The 23099-nt window shown below is 39.5% G+C and overlaps 1 protein-coding gene and 1 long non-coding RNA gene across 3 annotated transcripts in view; one reads left to right on the forward strand and one right to left on the reverse strand.

Moving 5' to 3' along the window:
• fbxl4 (F-box and leucine-rich repeat protein 4) overlaps nt 1-23099 on the reverse strand; it is a 608311-nt gene that overhangs the window by 417352 nt on the left and 167860 nt on the right. The gene's annotated exons all lie outside the window — the stretch shown is intronic.
• Nucleotides 1-23099, forward strand: part of LOC133596588 (uncharacterized) — a 192302-nt gene that overhangs the window by 96168 nt on the left and 73035 nt on the right. The window lies entirely within an intron of this gene.

A 23099-nucleotide genomic window follows, 5' to 3' on the forward strand; every position in this document is an offset into this window, starting at 1 on the left:
CGTTTCAACAAATACAGTCACTGGTGACGTTCACTCCGTTCCACCAATCAGATGCAGTCACTGGTGACGTTGGACCAATCAAACAGAGCCAGGGGTCACATGACCTGACTTAAACAAGTTGAAAAACGTATTCGGGTGTTATCATTTAGTGGTCAATTGTACGGAATATGTACTGTACTGTGCAATCTACTAATAAAAGTTCCAATCAATCAATCAAAAGTGTGAAGGAAAAAAGACCCTTTTTTATTTCAACCGTACATCCCGTCAAAAGCCTAAAGACTGCCTGCACAGTTTCTGTCTTCACAATAAAAGTGCCGCTCCATCGCGCCTGCGCTTTCAAAATAAGAGTCTCCGAAAGCCAGTGCAAACAAGCTAGCAAGCTAGCAAGCTACGGAGTTTGCCGCCAATGTATTTCTTGTAAAGTGTATAAAAACGAATATGGAAGCTGGACAAATAAGAAGCCAAAAACCAACCACTTTCATGTGGTATTAGACAGAAAGGAGGAACTTTTTTTCTCCTCCATTTGAAAACGTGGACGTTATCAGCACTACTGTCTGATTACAATCAATGCAAGTCATCAGAATCAGGTAATACACCAACTTATATTCTTGTTTTCATGAAAGAAAGGAATCTATATGTGTTAAACATGCATGTATATTCATTAAAACACCTTTAACATGTAAACAAAAACGGCAAAATAAATAAATATAAATTATATACTGTATATATCAATGTATGTATATATATATATATATATATATATATATATATATATATATATATATATATATGTATATGTGTGTGTATATGTTACTCATCAGTTACTCAGTACTTGAGTAGTTTTTTCACAACATACTTTTTACTTTTACTCAAGTAAATATTTGGGTGACTACTCCTTACTTTTACTTGAGTAATAAATCTCTAAAGTAACAGTACTCTTACTTGAGTACAATTTCTGGCTACTCTACCCACCTCTGGTAATAACCAGTCCTCCTTTCTGCTAAAGGGGTAAGATTAAAAAACCTCTACTTCTTCCTACTCCTTTTCAGACATGATGTAAAGAGAAATTAAGATATGTAAAATATGCGAAGTATAATATTGAAGCTGTATACACACATGTTCAAAATAGACTTCAACCTACCAACCAACCAATTTCAGGGTTCCTCAGGAGGAAACCTTACAATCTAATAAATCCATAAACTGCTGTAAAACTGATTAGCTTGCAAGTTATTGCGATGTAGAAAAATCCCAAATCAAATTGTGAAATGCAAATGTTGATGCTTCTCAATATACACACATAATAAAGGTGTTTGTGATATCGTCTGATGTTGTTTGGTGCTAAATTAACCACAACATTAGTGCAGTATTAAATATTATGTCGCTGCTGGCCCGACGTTTCCTAAAAAATAATGTTAAAAAATAAAACAACTTAAAACTTTGTCCAGCTGTTTACTGACGTGTACTATTCGTGTTTAACTAAATTTTACTGCAAATTAATATCGGGCTCCTGAGTACTAATAATCTGCATCAACCCTGAAAAAAACATATCGGTCAATCTCTAGAGCTCCTCCTGTGTATCTCTTCATAGTAGAACCAAGGCCGATTCGAAGGCGTTCCTGCTTTGCCAAAAATAGGGAAAATATTCCTCTCACAACGTCGAACCAACTGCCCCGAAGCCCTTTCAAACTAGCATAGCTAAAATGAATGCCCTCTTTCTTAATCTTCTACATCAGTGATTCTCAAACTGTGCTATGTTTGCCAAATAATCTCTCGATTAAAATACAGTGTTTTATTTTCTTACATTCAAACATGGTGTTACTGTTCAAACTGTGTGTAAGGTGACCAAAAATATTAAATAGACTTGTTAAATAAAACCTCTGCCTTGTTTTTACGTCACAGTATTTTAGTGTTGGTCATTATGATGGTACTTGGCGAGCCAAATGTTTTTATGAGGTAGTACTTGGTGAAAAAAGTTTGAGACCCACTTTCTATATTAAATAATGAATGTTGACACCGCTTGCATAAACTCCTTCAAGTTGCCATAAATTAGCCAGGACTGGCATTACTGCCACCGCAAATGTATAGTAGTTACCAAATAAGGTAATAGCTAGCCTCGTTCTTCTTCTTTTTTATTTTTTTATTCCAAAACCCTGTGATTTTTTGTTGTCTCTTACATGTCAGTCCATTTACTACATCAGCGCTCTGTTGAGTTGAGTTGAGTTTGAGTTTATTTGGAACATGCATGCATACAACATGATACATCACAATTTCCAGTTTCTCTTTTTAACATGTTCGAAAAGGAGTAGGAAGAATCAGAGCTTATTTGGTCCTACCCCTTTTCCTTTACATAGCAGTTGCTAAAACTTTTGTTCAATGCCTGTTCTTAATTTATTCACAATATACTCCATACGTAATAACAATAAAAATAAATAAATAATTGGTGAAGTAAGTTATATTTCATATGGTGAGGTAAGTAAGATTATCTAGAAAATTAATGGATGGATGAGATAAATTCAGAATCTTTATCATGGTTCTTCTTCTTTGTACTTTGTAAACGTTAAGTTTGAAGAGTTTCTTGAAGTGAATCATATTTGCACATTGTTTGATTTCTTTGTTTAAGCCATTCCATAATTGAATCCCACATACTGATATACTGAAGGTCTTAAGTGTTGCACGTGCGTACAAATGTTTTAAATTACATTTTTCTCTAAGATTATACAAACTCTGTTTCCATATGAGTTGGGAAATTGTGTTAGATGTAAATATAAACGGAATACAATGATTTGCAAATCCTTTTCAACCCATATTCAATTGAATGCACTACAAAGACAACATATTTGATGTTCAAACTCATACATTTTTTATTTTTTTTGCAAATAATAATTAACTTAGAATTTCATGACTGCAACACGTGCCAAAGTAGTTGGGAAAGGGCATGTTCACCACTGTGTTACATAGCCTTTCCTTCTAACAACACTCAGTAAACGTTTGGGAACTGAGGAGACACATTTTTTAAGCTTCTCAATTGGAATTCTTTCCCATTCTTGCTTGATGTACAGCTTAAGTTGTTCAACAGTCCGGGGGTCTCCGTTGTGGTATTTTAGGCTTCATAATGCGCCACACATTTTCAATGGGAGACAGGTCTGGACTACAGGCAGGCCAGTCTAGTACCCGCACTCTTTTACTATGAAGCCATGTTGATGTAACACGTGGCTTGGCATTGTCTTGCTGAAATAAGCAGGGGCGTCCATGGTAACGTTGCTTGGATGGCAACATATGTTGCTCCAAAACCTGTATGTACCTTTCAGCATTAATGGCGCCTTTACAGATGTGTATGTTACCCATGTCTTGGGCACTAATACACCCTCATACCATCACAGATGCTGGCTTTTCAACTTTTTGCCTATAACAATCCGGATGGTTCTTTTCCTCTTTGGTCCAGAGGACACGACGTCCACTGTTTCCAAAAACAATTTGAAATGTGGACTCGTCAGACCACAGAACACTTTTCCACTTTGTATCAGTCCATCTTAGATGAGCTCAGGCCCAGCGAAGCCGACGGTGTTTCTGGGTGTTGTTGATATACGGTTTTCGCCTTGCATAGGAGAGTTTTAACTTGCACTTACAGATGTAGCGACCAACTGTAGTTACTGACAGTGGGTTTCTGAAGTGTTCCTGAGCCCATGTGGTGACATCCTTTACACACTGATGTCGCTTGTTGATGCAATACAGCCTAAGGGATCGAAGGTCACGGGCTTAGCTGCTTACGTGCAGTGATTTCTCCAGATTCTCTGAACCCTTTGATGATATTACGGAGTGTAAATGCTGAAATCCCTAAATGTCTTGCAGTAGCTGGTTGAGAAAGGTTTTTCTTAAACTGTTCAACAATTTGCTCACGCATTTGTTGACAAAGTGGTGACCCTCGCCCCATCCTTGTTTGTGAATGACTGAGCATTTCATGGAATCTGCTTTTATACCCAATCATGGCACCCACCTGTTCCCAATTTGCCTGTTCACCTGTGGGATGTTCCAAATAAGTGTTTGATGAGCATTCCTCAACTTTATCAGTATTTATTGCCACCTTTCCCAACTTCTTTGTCGCGTGTTGCTGGCATCAAATTCTAAAGTTAATGATTATTTGCAAAAAAAAAAAAAGTTTATCAGTTTGAACATCAAATATGTTGTCTTTGTAGCATATTTAACTGAATATGGGTTAAAAATGATTGTAAAATCATTGTAATCCGTTTATATTTACATCTAACACAATTTCCCAACTCGTATGGAAACGGGGTTTGTATTTCTCCTCTTTTGTTGAGAAGAAGTGTTGGTGGATAACATAAGTGTGATCTTGCAAGCCACACACAAAAGAACACACAATGTTTTTTATATTGTTTTTATTATCGTCGTGTGTGCCATCTAGAAAATGTGTTAAGCTTTTTTTACACATTTGTGTGTACCAGGCCTTGGTCTTCCTGTTGGGGTTGTAAAACCGGCCTTGCGTCTCTGCCACAGCCAGATAGAGTCATTAATTACACAGATCGTTTTCAATGCTCAGCCTGTTACTCCATGACTGAGCTCATGATCTGTACACAGTTTGGGAGACTACCTTTGGGAATGGGTGTGTGTGTGTGTGTGTGTGTGTGTGTGTGTGTGTGTGTGTGTGTGTGTGTGTGTGTGTGTGTGTGTGTGTGTGTGTGTGTGCGTGTGCGTGTGTGTGTGTGTATAGACACAGGCCAGTTTAGGACCGAGGTCATTCATCACATCTTCTCAATATTAGAGTAGTAGATGTCTGATGATTGCATTTTCTGTGAAACAAGAACTAATCTAAGTGTGCACTTGTGTGCATGTGTGTGTTTGATTGATGGGTCAGTAAAAGAGCAAAGATGAATTTTGGTAGTGTGTGTTGTTGTGTATGACACACACCATTCAGCCTTGGGGACAGAGGAAGCAGATCGCTGTGCCTCCTGCAGGGGGTGCCGTGTCCCCCAGCAGGGAGGTGCAGCAGGCAAACAGAGGGGTTCCTGTAGATGCTTCTAGACCCCAACACACTCCACCCCACTGAGCGACAAAAAGGTTGAATCGGTTGGCGGGACCCCGTGCCCCTCTAAACCTTCAGTAATGCATAATTCATGTGCAAATAGCAATTTCTACATTTTGCTTAGGGTGGCGGGGGTAAGTGCAGAAACGGCAAGATTAAGTTCTATAACAACTGCCGCACTCTCATTTCTTCAAAGATAGTTATTATTTGACTGAAAAGTGTGAGTAAATCAAATGTACATTGAAACACAAACCTGTGATTTATTTGCAATGAATGCATTTTGCACACTTGTGAATATTCACAAATTGTAATCTTTATGAGAAATTAAAGTGTCTGGGCCTTCTGACACCTAAACTGCAAACATATTTTTTGAATCCCAAACGCCTGAGCTCTCAAATAAACACGTCATTACTTTGAGCTATGATAGATGACTCTGAAGAAAGATCTTTAAACACAAAAAAACCCTATCCGTTACAGCAGTGTTTTTCAACCACTGTGCCGCGGCGTGAGATACAGTCTGGTGTGCCGTGGGAGATCATCTAGTTTCACTTATTTGGGTTAAAAATATTTTTTGCAAACCAGTAATTATAGTCTGCACATATGTGTTGTTGTTGAGTGTCGGTGCTGTCTAGAGCTCGGCAGAGTAACCGTGTAATACTCTTCCATATCAGTAGGTGGTAGCCGGTAGCTAATTGCGCTGTAGATGTCAGGAACAGCGGGAGGCAGTGTGCAGGTAAAAAGCTGTATAATGCTTAAACCAAAAATAAACAAAAGGTGAGTGCCCCTAAGAAAAGGCATTGAAGCTTAGGGAAGGCTATGCAGAAGAAAACTAAAACTGAACTGGCTACAAAGTAAACAAAAACAGAATGCTGGACGACAGCAAAGACTTACTTACTGTGGAGCAAAGACGGTGTCCACAAAGTACATCCGAACATGACATGACAATCAACAATGTCCCCACAAAGAAGGATAAAAACAACTGAAATATTCTTGATTGCTTAAACAAAGCAGGTGTGGGGAATAGCGGTCAAGGAAGACATGAAACTGCCACAGGAAAATACCAAAAAAAGAGAAAAAGCCACCAAATTAGGAGCGCAAGACAAGAACTAAAACACTACACACAGGAAAACAGCAAAAAACTCAAAATAAGTCAGGGCGTGATGTGACAGGTGGTGACAGCACACCTACTTTGAGACAAGAGCAACATTGATGCACGCTTGGTTATGGTTTAAAGTCATACCCAACAATTGACTTTAAACTTTTTACTGTCAACTGTGTTTAGTTTTTTAATGATTTCTGCTGGTGGTGTGCCTCCAAATTTTTTCAATGCAAAAAATGTGCCTTGGCTCAAAAAAGGTTGAAAAACACAGCGTTACAGGACAACAGTCGACCTTGGATTTGTTATAATCCAACTGCTTGCGTCATAAAATCTTTATTTACTATAAATATGTATTTTCTAAGTAACATCTATTGACAGATCACATAGAAGATTTGCATTGCAGGCTTAACACATCTCACTTTCTAACATTCTTGGCATTATGGAAATAATCTAAATCACCATTAATCGAACCTTCTACCACAATTTTGGTTGATGCACGTTTATCCAACTGTCAACTATTAACTGACATTTTCGGTACAAGCTGCTCACATTTTGTTGTCAGCTCCGTGTTTGAGTTTTACTCCATGACACTTCTGTGTAGTGGTATTGACTTAGTAGAGAAAGAAATACAAGAGGTAAAAAAAACTAACTAAATGACGCAGATGGTAGTTTTATGTCAGTAAGAAGCTCTAAATGTCAATTTTGATTATTTCTCGATGAAAGCTCTACTCTTAACTGTCACACAGTTATAAACAACAAAAGAAACAACTTTGAAAATAGGTGTTAAGGCTGGAGACAGAACCCAAATGTACAAAAAGAAAATATTTTACAAGCATCAACAGAGTACAGTTCATGAAAATTTAGTCACAAAAACAATATGAGTTCAATACCAGCAAAATATATTTAGCAAAAATGTAAAATAAAAGAATAAAAAAAAAACAAGAACTACAATGGACACACGACTGAAAGGGGAGCTGCACATTTTTTGGAATTTTGCCTATCGCTCACAATCATTATGAAAGACATGATGACGGATGTATTTTTCTAATGCATTCTAATTTGTAAATACACGTAAATAAAAGTCAGCTTACAACAGAGCCAATAGGAGGTCCTTTATTCTGCCCATACAATCTGATAAATAACCATTCAAAAAGCGCCAACAATACTCCATTTACATTTCCTGACTTGAATCTTAAAGGGGAACATTATCACCAGACCTATGTAAGCGTCAATATATACCTTGATGTTGCAGAAAAAAGACCATATATTTTTTTAACCGATTTCCGAACTCTTAATGGGTGAATTTTGGCGAATTAATCGCCTTTCTATTATTCGCTCTCGGAGCGATGACGTCACAACGTGACGTCACATCGGGAAGCAATCCGCCATTTTCTCACTTTCGTCGGTGTGTTGTTGGACGGTGTAACAACACGAACAGGGACGGATTCAAGTTGCACCAGTGGCCCAAAGATGCGAAAGTGGCAAGAAATTGGACAAAATGTGTTCAAAATACGAGGGTGTGGGGAAAGCCGACGAAATGCTCAGTCGTTTGTTCCGCACACTTTACCGACGAAAGCTATGCTACGACAGAGATGGCAAGAATGTGTGGATATCCTGCGACACTCAAAGCAGATGCTGACATCAACTCCAAAACTGGACAGATCAGCTTTCAGGAAAAGAGAGCGGATGAGCGTATGTCTACAGAATATATTAATTGATGAAAACTTTATTCATTACTCGCGGTTTTACGTAAATTATTATACATAAACTGTTTCCCAATAATTTAGCTTAAAAACAATTATTTTTTTCAATCATTCGAGTACATTCTTGTGTAATGCAGTATTTTGTGTCTACTTAGGTATGGTTAACCTGAGTGCTGAAATCGTGGAAAAATATATGTTCTTAGCGCGCCTGAAATGGGCTGTCTGCACTCTCAAAGTGCATGTTGTTGCCAAATGTATTTCATATGCTGTAAACCTAGTTCATAGTTGTTAGTTTCCTTTAATGCCAAACAAACACATACCAATCGTTGGTTAGAAGGCGATTGCCGAATTCGTCCTCGCTTTCTCCCGTGTCGCTGGCTGTCGTGTCGTTTTCGTCGGTTTCACTTGCATACGGTTCAAACCGATATGGCTCAATAGCTTCAGTTTCTTCTTCAATTTCGTTTTCGCTACCTGCCTCCACACTACAACCATCCGTTTCAATACATGCGTAATCTGTTGAATCGCTTAAGCCGCTGAAATCCGAGTCTGAATCCGAGCTAAAGCTATACCTTGCTGTTCTATCCGCCATGTTTGTTTGTATTGGCATCACTGTGTGACGTCACAGGAAAATGGACGGGTGTATATAACCCGTGTATAGAGTGTATAGGCACTTTGAAGCTTTTTTTAGGGATATTGCGTGATGGGTAAAATTTTGAAAAAAACTTCGAAAAATAAAATAAGCCACTGTGAACTGATTTTTAATGGTTTTTACCCTTCTGAAATTGTGATAATGTTCCCCTTTAAGTATTAGTGATATTGTTATTACAATCGATCACACATACAAACTATGCCTATCTTGACATGATCGACTGATGAGCTGCTTTCTCGTTCCCTTGCTCGTCAAACTTTATTTGTGATCATAAATCATGCCTTTCACCTGGATAGTAGAAGGATGCGGACGTATTCTGACAAGTTGGTACACTATAAACAGCCAATTTAGACCAGGGAATTGGCGAGAACGACACGAAAAGACGCTTGGTTCCACCTCCCTTTTCTTAGAGAGGATTATGAGTCATTCTTCATCTAAATGGGAATATATGAATATCCAAGCATCCTAATGACAGCAGACATTGTACACTAAGTGATTTTTTATTATGTTTGTTAGCTATCATGATGTCTGCAGTAAGTAATAATCAGTGATGCTGAAAAAAAACCCAACGGCGCGATGTGTTGTTGAAATTAATGCGCCACATAAGGTTAAATTGATCAAATTACGTAAATATTAAATGTTCTTATAAATGTGCCCGCTACTACATTGCATATGTACTTTTATCATGTATATAAAACCTTAATGGAGGTGTTTGGGTGTTTTTTTGAGGACGACTCCATCGGCTCCATTGTGAGCAGACATTTAATCGCATTTATTTACTTTTTAGAATGCATAAAAAAATACATCCATGGTCATGTCTTTCATATTGATTGTGAATGATAAGCACTTTTTAAAAAGTGCAGTTCCCCTTTAAAAAAAAAAAAAGAGTGTCCAGACATAAAAAATTGGGACACAGGGGTTTTCAACTAAATTGTTCTTAAGAACCACATTTCCAGGACTGGGGGATCAGACCTTTCACTTCACTGTTATTTTTCTTTTGAGAACCAGCATCCTCTGTAGTGGATTATTGTTTTTGTTGTATTTATTTTGTCAGAGGACACATTTCAGTAAAAATAGCCATAGTATGCAAAATACAAGTGTCCTCTGCAGTAGATGCTGGCCTTAGGTTAAAATGTCAATGCAAGGAATTTCCTGCAAAAGTCTCTCCCAAGTTGAACTGAACTAGGGGTCCGGTCTGGTGTGAATAGCCCTGTCTTTGGTCTTACTGCTTTGCTTTGAAACAAGTGCCAGGAACAAATTCTACAGAAGCTAAACAAAGAAGAAAACATTTGCGTGATACTTTTCAAAAGTCCCACTCATGTTACTTAGGTTAGGTCTTAAGGAAGAAGTCCCGTAGTGTCAATTTTGGCCAGGGAAATTAAACGTTAACTGTCCATCAAATGTGGTTCAATGTGCTTGTTGATGATGGAAATAAATAATTGGTGGTTATGTTTTAATGACTGTAAAGTGAAAAGAAAGCATTCAGGACCTCAGACGAAATTGTGTTCTCTACCTTCCTCTCCGTCTGGACCAATGCCATCCCAAATGACTTTACCTTGGTCTATGTCCAACAAAAGCTCTCTACTGAATTTCATTCTCTTTCAAATTTGTGTTTGAATAACCCTCAAGCTACAAATCAAAGGATGTCGGACACGGGGAGTTAGGTCATGAGGTATAGATCATCGTGGGTTCCACAGACATCTCCTTGGAAGAGAGACGGGGACGGCTGGCTGCTACTTTGACTGATGGCATAGACTGAGCGGGTGGGGCGGGAGCGTTTGGTGCCCATTCTCCTGAGACTAAGTCCATGTCTGTGCCAAACCTCTCATTTCCTTGCCACAAAATATTTCATTAAGCTTTTAACTCTTTGCAAGGTAATGGACTTGACATTTTTGAGTTTCTGTTTTTGTTGCCTGCTATTTGAAGTCAACCAGATGTTTACAAATGAAATTATGGACTGAAACTGGGAAATGGCTGAAGCTGCCTAATACCCAAACAGCACAGCAGAACATTTCACGGGGTACAACCATTCAGGTCCCAGTTGCACCGATATAATTAAGACCTCTTCTTAATTACCTAATATGCCTAATTAGCAGCATTTCTGAGCTGTAAGAGTGATAAGAATTACAAGGATGTTAAGTCTTTTTGTCACTGCTTTTTATTCTGAATGTTAATGAAATTAGTATCATAATGGAAACAAACCACGCTGGGTTTGGACCAAAGGGCACAGCCAGCTTTTTATGATGCTGAGCGTTTAATTACATGGCGCTAAGGAGGGACAGAACTCATACGAAACAAAGACAAACGTTTAGCTATGTGTTGCTTTGTTCGGTGTAGTAATACACCGTACGTTTCTCCACACTGATGTGATGGTGATGATGCGATGCTGTCATCAGGCCGGGTGAGGCCGGCCTACCAATCCTGCTGTTGCATTCTCGGTCACTTAATTAGAAGTTGTTGGTACCACAGAAGGTGTCACTAACCTTTTCAGGGGCTGAACAGATGGTGTCCCTTCTTTTTGAGGTCCTGCCAATGCCCACTCTGTGTGGCTCCTGGGAAAATGACCTAACTCGCAGGCAGCTGCTTAGTGCGGCTTGAGTGATTCTTTACAGCCACTTCTATTGGGGGCGACTTTGTGGCAAGTATACCGCGGCAAACAATGGCTAAAACTGCTGTAGCTTGGTCCCTACTATCTACCGCAGAGAAATTTGCTGCATCGTTATTATGGCAGTTTTTATAGCAACACGAAGGTAAAAACCTCAATGTCCGAATTTGAACAGAGGTCTTGGTATAGCCGGCAGATGGTGTGAATATCAGCAGAGAAAGGACCGGCGAGGGCAGGCAGAACAAAAAGTGAAAATAGTTCTTTGACAGTTACAAAGAGGCCCCATGGAGAGGTTGGGGGAGTGGTCTTTTCCCTAATGGATAAAAAGGAGGGAGTAGATCTTGCACGGGCGTTCGTTGTCGAGGAGCAAAAGTAGATGGTTGAAATAGCACAGATTTGAAATATGTGAAGGCGGGGCATTCGGGGGTGTAACATGCTCCTTGCTGCTCGGACAAAATATCGGCTGTCACTCTTGAGTTACTTGGCTCAACCACCTTCGTACCACGCGGGAAGTTGGCTGCAGCTATCTGACTAATTTATTGAAAAGCATGAAATTGTGAGAGTCGCACTTTAAAGTTTCAAAAAATAACATTTAGTGATTTACGTATCTATTCGCAGGATGCATCAACTCTTGAGGCTCCTCATTTCTGTTGATAAAACAGCTAAAAAGGCCAAAGAGTCTTCTTGGAAAGTGGTTCAGCACAGCGGTGTTTCAGTAACATGGCAGGGGACATAAAATCTGTCATTTTCATCATGTTCTTTCATGGGTAAACCTGTTTCCTGCAGCTATCTCCATCAGATATATGTCTGTGTGGCTTTATGGCCGCGAAGCAGGGGCAGGCTCGATCGATCTTTAGAGCAATAGGATTTAATAGGTGCACAACTCTGTGGCTAAGGGGTATAAGGTGGGGTGGGTATATTTAATCACTCAAAGAGGGTAGGAGGACAAGCCCTGTTCACCCATACGTTCAACTTTATGAGGATATTGGCTATTTTTGTTTTCGTTATGCTGACAAAAATCATCGATATTGATTGATGTGGATCCTCAAAAATATATATATATACATATTATATATTATCATAATGTATCATACATATACATATATATATATATATATTTATACATAAATGTATATTATATACAGTACAGGCCAAAAGTTTGGACACACCTTCTCATTTCAATGCGTTTTCTTTATTTTCATGACTATTTACATTGTAGATTGTCACTGAAGGCATCACAACTATGACATCTGTGAAGTGAAAACCCTTTCAGGTGACTACCACTTGAAGCTTATCAAGAGAATGCCAAGAGTGTGCAAAACAGTAATTGGAGCAAAGGGTGGCTATTTTGAAGAAACTCGAATATAAAACATGTTTTCAGTCATTTCACTTTTTTTGTGAAGTACATAACTCCACATGTGTTCATTCATAGTTTTGATGCCTTCAGTGACAATCTACAATGTAAATAGTCATGAAAATAAAGAAAATGCATAACATGAGAAGGTGTGTCCAAACTTTTGGCCTGTACTGTGTGTGTGTGTGTGTGTGTGTGTGTGTGTGTGTGTGTGTGTGTGTGTGTGTGTGTGTGTGTGTGTGTGTGTGTGTGTGTGTGTGTGTGTGTGTGTGTGTGTGTGTGTGTGTGTGTGTGTGTGTGTATATATATATATATATATATATATATATATATATATATATATATATATATATATATATATATATATATATTTGTGGTTGCCGATACGATTCTGGTACGATGTTATTTTTTTAGAGCGATACGATCTGAAACGATTGAGTGAGTTGAAATGGATTCAATAACTTTTTAGCAAAAAACAAACAAACACAAAAACAGTGAAATAAATAAATACCGTATTTTCCGCACCATAAGGCGCCCTGGGTTAAAAGCCGCGCCTTCAATGAACGGCATATTTCAAAACTTTGTCCTCCTACAAGCCGCCCGGTGTTGTAAGCCGCATCTAACTGCGCTAAAGGAATGTCAAAAAAACAGTCAGATAGGTCAGTCAAACTTTAATAATATATTAAAAACCAGCGTTCTAACAACTCTGTTCACTCCCAAAATGTACGCAAATGTGCAATCACAAACATACGTATATCAACATGGACAGAGCTGCGTGAAAAAAGCCACCCGGCCTCTTCGCGTAAACTTAAACTTACCTTAACCACTCGCTCATCTTTTCTTCATCCATCCCTTCGAGTTAGCTTTTATGATGACGTCGGCTGGAAAGGTCTCTTTTGGCAAGGTCTTCCTTTTGAATATCACCATGGGTGGAAGTTTCTGGCCATTAGCATGGCAAGCTAGAACCACAGTGAAGGATGACTTCTCATTCCCTGTGGTGCGAATATTCACCGTACGTGCTCCCGTTGTATCCACAGTGCGGTTCACAGGAATATCAGTTGCTGTGAAATAGTAATCCGTGTGCGGATGGAGAGATTGCGTCTTTTCATGAACCGGATCCCTGACGCTTAGTAGGAGCCATTTTGTGGTCTTTACAGATGTAAACACACCAAGGAAATGAAACGTACGGTATATCCGTGCGCTTTTTCTTCTTCTACGCGGGCGGGTGGTTGCTTACAGTAGAAGAAGAAGCGCTTCCTGTTCTATGGGGGCGGGTGCTTACCTTGGCGGTTGCTTGCGTAGAAGAAGAAGCGCTTCCTGTTCTACCGGGAAAAAAGATGGCGGCTGTTTACCGAAGTTGCGAGATCGAAACTTTATGAAAATGAATCGTAATATTAATCCATATATAAAGCGCACCGGGTTAAAAGCCGCACTGTCAGCTTTTGAGTAAATCTGTGGTTTTTAGGTGCGGCTAATAGTGCGGAAAATACGGTACTGGCTACTGGACACTGCAGGTGAAGTTTCCTATATTCCTGATATTTCTTGTAGGAGAATTAAGTATAAATTATTTATCGATACATCAGGCATACAGGTATAAACAACAACTAGTGGTCAAGGCAGTTCCCCCACCCGGCCATACAGTATCTGTTCTACGCCCTCGTGTTGCCGATGACGAACAGCGTCCCAGGGGTGCGGAAGCTTGTATGTTCCCTCATGCCTGTTGATGGTGTTTTTCCCTCGCTTCCTAATTACCATAGCCACCTTGATCCATCTCTTCTATGTATTCTATGACTTCTCCTTGTGTTCCAGGAGTCGGTGCATTGCGGTAACTTGCCGCGCTGTCTGCTGTGGTTTAAAGTTGTGTTGCCACTTTTATCATATTATGTTGTGTCTTTTGTATTTATTGTGGCTTTTGCAATCGTGCTGTAGCTGAAAGTTATGATGTTGTAATTCAATGGAGAATGAGGGACACAGTCGGAGTTAAATTCTCGCTTTTTTAACAAGCCGTAACAAACTCAGGGAGTCAAAATATGTATACATGAGTTGCTGTTCGTCACAACTTATGTTTAGACACTCAGCACGCAAACACCCAAAGTCTCGCGTGACTTTGATCAGTAGTCTGCCACTCTTAAAGTTAAAGTTAAAGTACCAATGATTGTCACACACACACTAGGTGTGGCAAAATTATTCTCTGCATTTAGCCCATCACCCTTGATCACCCCCTGGGAGGTGAGGGGAGCAGTGGGCAGCAGCGGTGGCCGCGCCCGGGAATCATTTTTGGTGATTTAACCCCCAATTCCAACCCTTGATACTGAGTGCCAAGCAGGGAGGTAATGGGTCCCATTTTTATAGTCTTTGGTATGACTCGGCCGGGGTTTGAACCCACAACCTACCGATCTCAGGGCGGACACTCTAACCACTAGGCCACTGAGTAGGTCACACACAACAACAACACCTCTTAAAGGCACACACACACATCACTGATTTTACTGTATTCTCTTGAGGTATTTGCGTTTGTTATGACCTTTCTCGACTGCTGCAGATATCCGCCATCTTGGTTTTGATGAAAATAGATTTTACGTTTAACATATTTATAATTACCAGTGTTAAACCTATTATAAAGTTTGCCTTTCTTTTTTAAAACTATCTTGGATTGATACCTATCTCTTGGAAGCAAAACTTGCTGAGCACGGATCGATATACTTGGAATTTAGGAATATAAATCGTTCGATTGATGTATCAATTAATTGTTACACCCCTAATATGTGTTTGTGTGTATGTATATATTACTGTGTGTGTATATATGTTTGTATAGGCACCAGCACCCCCGCGACCCTGAGAAGGACAAGTGGTAGAAGATGGATGGATGGATAAATGGATATATGTATGTGTGTACACAGTATATGTATGTATGTATGTGTGTGTGTGTGTGTATATATATATATATATATATATGTATATATATATGTGTGTGTGTGTGTATATATGTATGTATATATGTGTGTGTGTATGTATGTGTGTGTGTATAAATGTGTGTGTGTGTGTGTGTGTGTGTGTGTGTGTGTGTGTGTGTGTGTGTGTGTGTGTGTGTGTGTGTGTGTGTGTGTGTGTGTGTGTATGTATATATATATATATATATAGATACACACACACACATATATTATATATATATATATATATATATATATATATATATATATATACACACATATATACATATATTCTTTTGCAAGAATGGAAGCATGAGGACATAAGAAAACTTGACATCCTCAATTTCAAATGCTATCAAACAAACCCAGGAATGAAAACTACAGTAAAAATGTGTTTTTGTTTTTTTACAGAGAAAACATTTCTACCCGAAAGAAAATTAAAACACATTCGATGCTTCTGTAATTCTTGTGGCTCTTAGTAAAAAAGCACCCACTGATTGCTCAATAAACAGTCTTCAGTCAGTGCAGTGCAATGACTCCCTAGCTGGGGGCCGGGACCCCCCAAGATCATTGATAAGGTCAGAAGATAAATATTTATTGTGAAATGGTAATTTATTTGTGAAATGCTGAAGGCATATTAATGAATTACAATATAGCCTGTCTCCAGTATAAGAACCCATTTGGTTTTTGTGCCTTTATTTTGTATCCGATTCTGTGTTGAACAGTTATTAGCTGTGTTTTGTTCTGACTGTAGGACTTCGGACTTCAGCAGTGCACCGCAATCTTACACACCCTTCCTGCTAATGCTATTATGCCGGTCCCTACATGCGAAAAGTCAGTGGAGGTGATAGGGGCTGATTAGATTGTGTCCATTGATCGCGCAATAGGCTGTTAGAATGTGGACCGTGTGGGCTGTGGCTCATGCCACTCGTCTTCCAGCGAGGAGATGGAGCCCCATGCAGGGCGGAAGATTGAGTTATTGATCAGCTCTCTTCTTTCTTCTCACCCTGTCTCCCTGAGCTGCTCCAAGAGACCCCTTCATCAGTGTAATGAATTTCACTTATTGCAGATTAACGGTGTAATGTCTGTATGGTAATAATGGCAGAAATTAGCTCTTTGTCACCCCCTTTGGATTTCCAAGAGAGGCAGAAGAATGGATGTTGTTAAGGCCTTATTACCGACTGAGGACTGTGATTTTTTTTTATTTTACAAAAGTTAACTCAAAGAGGAACACGTCTGCAGGATAATCAAGACACTTCCTGTGATTTCAGCCCCACTGAAGCAGTTTTTGATGGAAGTAATGTGTTTGATGGTAGTGAAGGAGTGCGAGAGAGACGAAAAGCTGTGTCTGGCAGGCTGCGATGTGAAAAGGAAAGGGCAAAAAGGATGGCGGCTGATTCAAAAGAGACAAAGTGATGGTGAGGACGGAGCAGGGAGGTGGAAGCAGCAATGGTCACACATAATCTCGAGGATTTGCCATCCCATCATGTCTCTAATACGCAGATTAGGGTGCTAACGGATGAATAATGAGTCTTGATTACGGTCGGTGGGATGCAGCGATGTTCGGCATCAATCCACCAGGCAATTACTGGCGGCAAAAACAGCCTCAAAATAGAGCAATAGTGTCTAAGGACTTCATCTTCCTCAATGACTTGTTGCCTCCTCGTGTCGCCGCCATCAGCACTTACTTTGCCCTCATAAGAGCCCTCTTATCCAAAGGCATCTGAGGAACATTCATACATCATCTCAGATACATAACAGCATGTCGTCCTGTTGATAGTGTGATGTTCAGGTGTTCCGGGCACAGAGGAAATGCATGCAAAAAAAAAAAAAAAAAAAGTCACACCCTATCCAAGATTTTCACAGCCTTTATTGAGCTAAGGTTAGAAAAACCTGACAGCATACCAAGAAGCGTGCCATTAATGTTGTATGAATGGCATCAGCTTGGATACATAGTTTAATTATGCACCTTCTGCTAGATACAACATTTAATTGTTCTATCTGGCATTGATAGATGAACAAAGTCACATTATCTCTCATAAATAATTAAGTTAATAAAATGGATCATTTCCATGCGGCACACCTGATGATCTCACATGGCACACTAATGTGCTGCGCCACAGCGGTTGGTAATCACTCCACCGTGAGATACACTCTTTTATTTCTGCTTCTGCATCCCGTTTGAAAACAATATAACAAGCTATACCAGATGGGAATGTAAATGAAAACAGGGAGTAGAAACCTACCCAATTACAGTAACTGACGGAATTGAATAGATTAATTGATAGGGACGCAACGGTATCAACATCTCACAGTACGATACTATCATGGTACTAAGGCCACGGTAGAATATTATTGTGGTATATATCAAAACAAAAAAAGACGTGGTAAAAATGTTATAGTGTGTAAGATGAAGTGGCAGGAATGTTTAGGATTAACATATTTACTGTAATTGAACACAAACATGATGCTAAAATGTTGTCATCATATTTATTACTATGTGTATATGTGTGCATATATATATATATATATATATGTATATATATATATATATATATATATATATATATATATATATATATATTAGGGATGTCCGATAATGGCTTTTTGCCGATATCCGATATTCCGATATTGTCCAACTCTTTAATTACCGATACTGATATCAACCGATACCGATATCAACCGATATATACAGTCGTGGAATTAACACATTATTATGCCTAATTTGGACAACCAGGTATGGTGAAGATAAGGTACTTTTTTTTAAAATTAATAAAATAAAGTAAGACAAATAAATTAAAAACATTTTCTTGAATAAAAAAGAAAGTAAAACAATATAAAAACAGTTACATAGAAACTAGTAATTAATGAAAATGAGTAACATTAACTGTTAAAGGTTAGTACTATTAGTGGACCAGCAGCACGCACACTCATGTGTGTATCCCTTGCAGACTGTATTGATATATATTGATATATAATGTAGGAACCAGAATATTAATAACAGAAAGAAACAACCCTTTTGTGTGAATGAGTGTGAATGAGTATAAATGGGGTAGGGAGTTTTTTTTGGGTTGGTGCACTAATTGTAAGTGTATCTTGTGTTTTTTATGTTGATTTAATTAAAAAAAAACAAAAAAAACGATACTGATAATAAAAAAAACGATACCGATAATTTCCGATATTACATTTTAACGCATCTATCGGACGATAATATCAGCAGGCCGATATTATCGGACATTTCTAATATATATCTATATGTATGTATATATATGTATATATATATATATATATATATATCTATATGTATGTATATATATATATATATATATATATATATATATATATATATATATATATATATATATATATATATATATATATATATATATATATATATTTACTCTAACTACAAGGCCCTGCTCAGTGGTTACAGTGTCCGCCCTGAGATCAGTAGGTCGTGAGTTCAAACCCTGGCCGAGTCATACCAAACACTATAAAAAATATTTAAAAAACAGTTTAAAAAATACCTCCCTGCTTGGCACTCAGCATCAAGGGTTGGAATTGGGGGCTAAATCACCAAAATTATTCCCGAGCGCGACCACCGCTGCTGCTCACTGCTCCCCTTAACCTCCCAGGGGGTGGAACAAGGGGATGAGTCAAATGCAGAGGGTAATTTCACCACACCTAGTGTGTGTGTGACAATCAGTGGTACTTTAACTTTTAACTTTACTACAAATAAGTATTTTTAAGTGCAAAGAATAGTGCAGGAACATCTACTGTTTCAAGATACTTAAGTGAACATCATTGTTTGACACTTGTTAAACACAATGTTCACATTGTCACTTTAAGACACAAAGTTTAAAAATATATTTTCTTTGATTGATTGATTGATTGATTGAGACTTGTATTAGTAGATTACACAGTACAGTACATATTCCATACAATTGATCACTAAATGGTAACACCCGAATAAGTTTTTCAACTTGTTTAACTTAAACAAGTATAAATAATGACAAATAAAGGTAGAATACTGTTAACCGCAACATGTAAGTGTAAAAAAAACAAAACAACAACATTATGATTTGTACATTTCCAGAATGTGCTTGTTCTATTTTTAAACAAAGAAAACAATCTGAAGTTGTCATTATTTTTAAGTTATCGTGCCGTGATTTTACCAGTCCGGCCCACTTGGGAGTAGATTTTTCTCCATGTGGCCCCGGATCTAAAATGAGTTTGACACCCCTGTACTAAAGTTTTGTCGTACAAGGTCAGTGTGGGGTGTTGCCATGGTAACGGAACACCCTGGAGGTCCTTTAGGTTAGATTATATGCCTTCTTAAAGGCCTACTGAAACCCACAACTATTGACCTTGCAGTCTGATAGTTTATATATCAATGATGAAATCTTAACATTGCAACACATGCCAATTTCGGCCGGGTTAGCTTACTAAAGTGCAATTTTAAATTTCGCGCGAAATATTCTACTGCAAACAACTCGATATGATGACGTCAGCGCGTGACGTCACGGATTGTAGCGGACATTTTGGGACAGCATGGTGGCCAGCTATTAAGTCGTCTGTTTTCATCGCATAATTCCACAGTATTCTGGACATCTGTGTTGGTGAATCTTTTGCAATTTGTTCAATGAACAATGGAGACAGCAAAAAAGAAAGCTGTAGGTGGGAAGCGGTGTATTGCGGCAGGTGTTGTGCCGGATAACGCACCCCCGCCGTAGAATGCACCCCTTGACTGATGTGCCGGATAACACAGCCGGTGTTTCATTGTTTACATTCCCGGAAGATGACAGTCAAGCTTTACCATTGGCCTGTGGAGAACCGGAACAACAGAGACTCTTACCAGGAGGGCTTTGAGTTGGATGCGCAGACGCGGTACCGTGAGTACGCATGCAGCTGCGGCTTCCAAACATTTGATCGCTTGCCCGTACGTGCGTGCCGCTATGTGCATGTCACGTACGTAACTTTGGGTACTTTGGGGAAATATATGTGCTGTATGAACTTTGGGGAGGTGAACGGTACTTTGGGCTGTGGGATTGAGTGTGTTGTGCAGGTGTTTGAGTTGTATTGGTGGGTTGTATGGACGGGAGGGCGGAGGTGTTTGTTATGCGGGATTAATTTGTGGCATATTAAATATAAGCCTGGTTGTGTTGAGTATATATATGTCTTGTGTTTATTTACTGTTTTAGTCATTCCCAGCTGAATATCAGGTCCCACCCGCCTCTCACAGCATCTTCCCTATCTGAATCGCTCCCACTGCCCTCTAGTCCTTCACTCTCACTTTCCTCATCCACGAATCTTTCATCCTCGCTCAAATTAATGGGGAAATTGTCGCTTTCTCGGTCCGAATGGCTCTCGCTGCTGGTGGCCATGATTGTAAACAATGTGCAGATGTGAGGAGCTCCACAACCTGTGACGTCACGCTACTCGTCTGCTACTTCCGGTACAGGCAAGGCTTTTTTATCAGCGACCAAAAGTTGCGAACTTTATCGTCGATGTTCTCTAGTAAATCCTTTCAGCAAAAATATGGCAATATCGCGAAATGATCAAGTATGACACATAGAATGGACCTGCTATCCCCGTTTAAATAAGAAAATCGCATTTCAGTAGGCCTTTAAACAGTATATATTTATAAAATGTTCTGTTTTTTGGATTGTTCCTAAGCCCCTTTGACAATAAAACAAATTAAACATCATCTAATTTACAATAGTACTTGTGCCAGCAGTCACAAAAGCTCAAACTGGTCTTATGTTTGTTTCCAGTCATGATGCGTGTTGTGTCTTATCTGAGAACAGACGGATACAAATTGACTCTTAGACTGTGTCATTTACAGAAAATGGCAAACGTGTGTTTGGATTGTGTGCACATTCTGTACATGTGTGTTGGCTGGCATGTGTACTGTGTGCATGCACATTTTGAGTAATCTGTGTAAAAGTGTGTGTGTACTTGTGAATCAGAAGGAGCAAGATTGCATGTGTGTGTGTGTGTGTGTGCGTGCGTGTATGTCAGTATGTAAAATGAAAAAGGCTTCATCTTTGCAGCTCTGCTCTGTGGCAGAAAGCGTGGGTCAGGCCATCACGGCGAGGTGTGATTGATGGACATGTTGCCGTGGTAACACACTGTAAACAGGAGCAGGCTGTCAGTCTTTTTGCAGCTTGATGTCTCTCTCTCTCTCCGATGTGCCATTGTCACACCAGATGAACGGGGACAAGAAGAGGTGGGAATTGGATGTTGGAGGGTACACACTTATCCAAGTCATTCATCGCTCTGTTTGTTGTTTCTTACAAATGTTTTAGTCTTTCTCTGTTGTCACAGATTTTTTTTTGTTTGAATGTACAGACTAGGATTGTACGGTATACCGGTATTAGTATAGTACCGTGATACTAATTAATCATATTCGGTACTATACCGCCTCTGAAAAGTACTGGTCCCGCCCCCGTCGTTACGTTGTGTCATTGCTGGTTTACGAGCAGAGGAGCATGTTCGGCAGCGCACAATCACGGAGTACTTACAAGCAGACACAGTGTGTAGACAGAAAATGGAGAACGGACGCATTTTGGCTTAAAAACTAACAATAAAGGTGAAGTTATAACACTGAAACGCCCTCAGGAAGAGGTGCTTTAAGACATGGCTAGCTAGCTAGCGGCTAAAGTCCATTCGCCGTTGGCAGTGTTTTAGCTACTTCTAAATCACTAATCCTCGCCCCAATGGCGAAAAATAAAGTAAGTTTCTTACAAGTATCATCCCTGCAGAATGAGGAATAGTTAAACATGCGGTATGGCGTAGTGGGTAGAGCGGCCATGCCAGAAACCTGAGGGTTGCAGGTTCGCTCCCCGCCTCTTGACATACAAATCACTTCACCCTTGCCCCCGGTGTCGCTCACACTGGTGAATGAATGAATGATGAATGATAGGTGGTGGTCGGAGGGGCCGTAGGCGCAAACTGGCAGCCTCGCTTCCGTCAGTCTACTCCGGGGCAGCTGTGGCTACAAACGTAGCTTACCACCACCAGGTGTGAATGAATGATGGGTTCCCACTTCTCTGTGAGCGCTTTGAGTATCTAATAATAGAAAAGCGCGATATAAAATCGAATCCATTATTATGCTTCACTACACACCGTAGCCCACCGGCGTCAAAATGTAAAAGTTAAAGTACCAGTGATTGTCACACACACACACGAGGTGTGGCGAAATTATTCTGTGCATTTGACCCACCACCCTTGTTCACCCCCTGGGAGGTGAGAGGAGCAGTGGGCAGCAGCGGTGCCGCGCCCGGGAATCATTTTTGGTGATTTAACCCCCAATTCCAACCCTTGATGCTGAGTGCCAAGCAGGGAGGTAATGGGTCCCATTTTTATAGTCTTTGGTATGACTCGGCCGGGGTTTGAACTCACAACCTACCGATCTCAGGGCGGACACTCTAAACACTAGTTGATTCTACTATGAATACGTCGTCACAACATCTTCTTTCGTTTTTTTTTTAAATTTATATCATGTTTATAAACTCAGGAAATATGTCCCTGGACACATGAGGACTTAGAATATGACCAATGTATGATCCTGTAACGATTTGGTATCGGATCTTGATGCTGAGTGCCAAGCAGGGAGGTAATGGGTCCCATTTTTATAGTCTTTGGTATGACTCGGCCGGGGTTTGAACTCACAACCTACCGATCTCAGGGCGGACACTCTAAACACTAGGCCACTGAGT

Source organism: Nerophis lumbriciformis, linkage group LG04, assembly GCF_033978685.3.
Source record: "Nerophis lumbriciformis linkage group LG04, RoL_Nlum_v2.1, whole genome shotgun sequence".
NCBI classification, from domain to species: Eukaryota; Metazoa; Chordata; class Actinopteri; order Syngnathiformes; family Syngnathidae; genus Nerophis; species Nerophis lumbriciformis.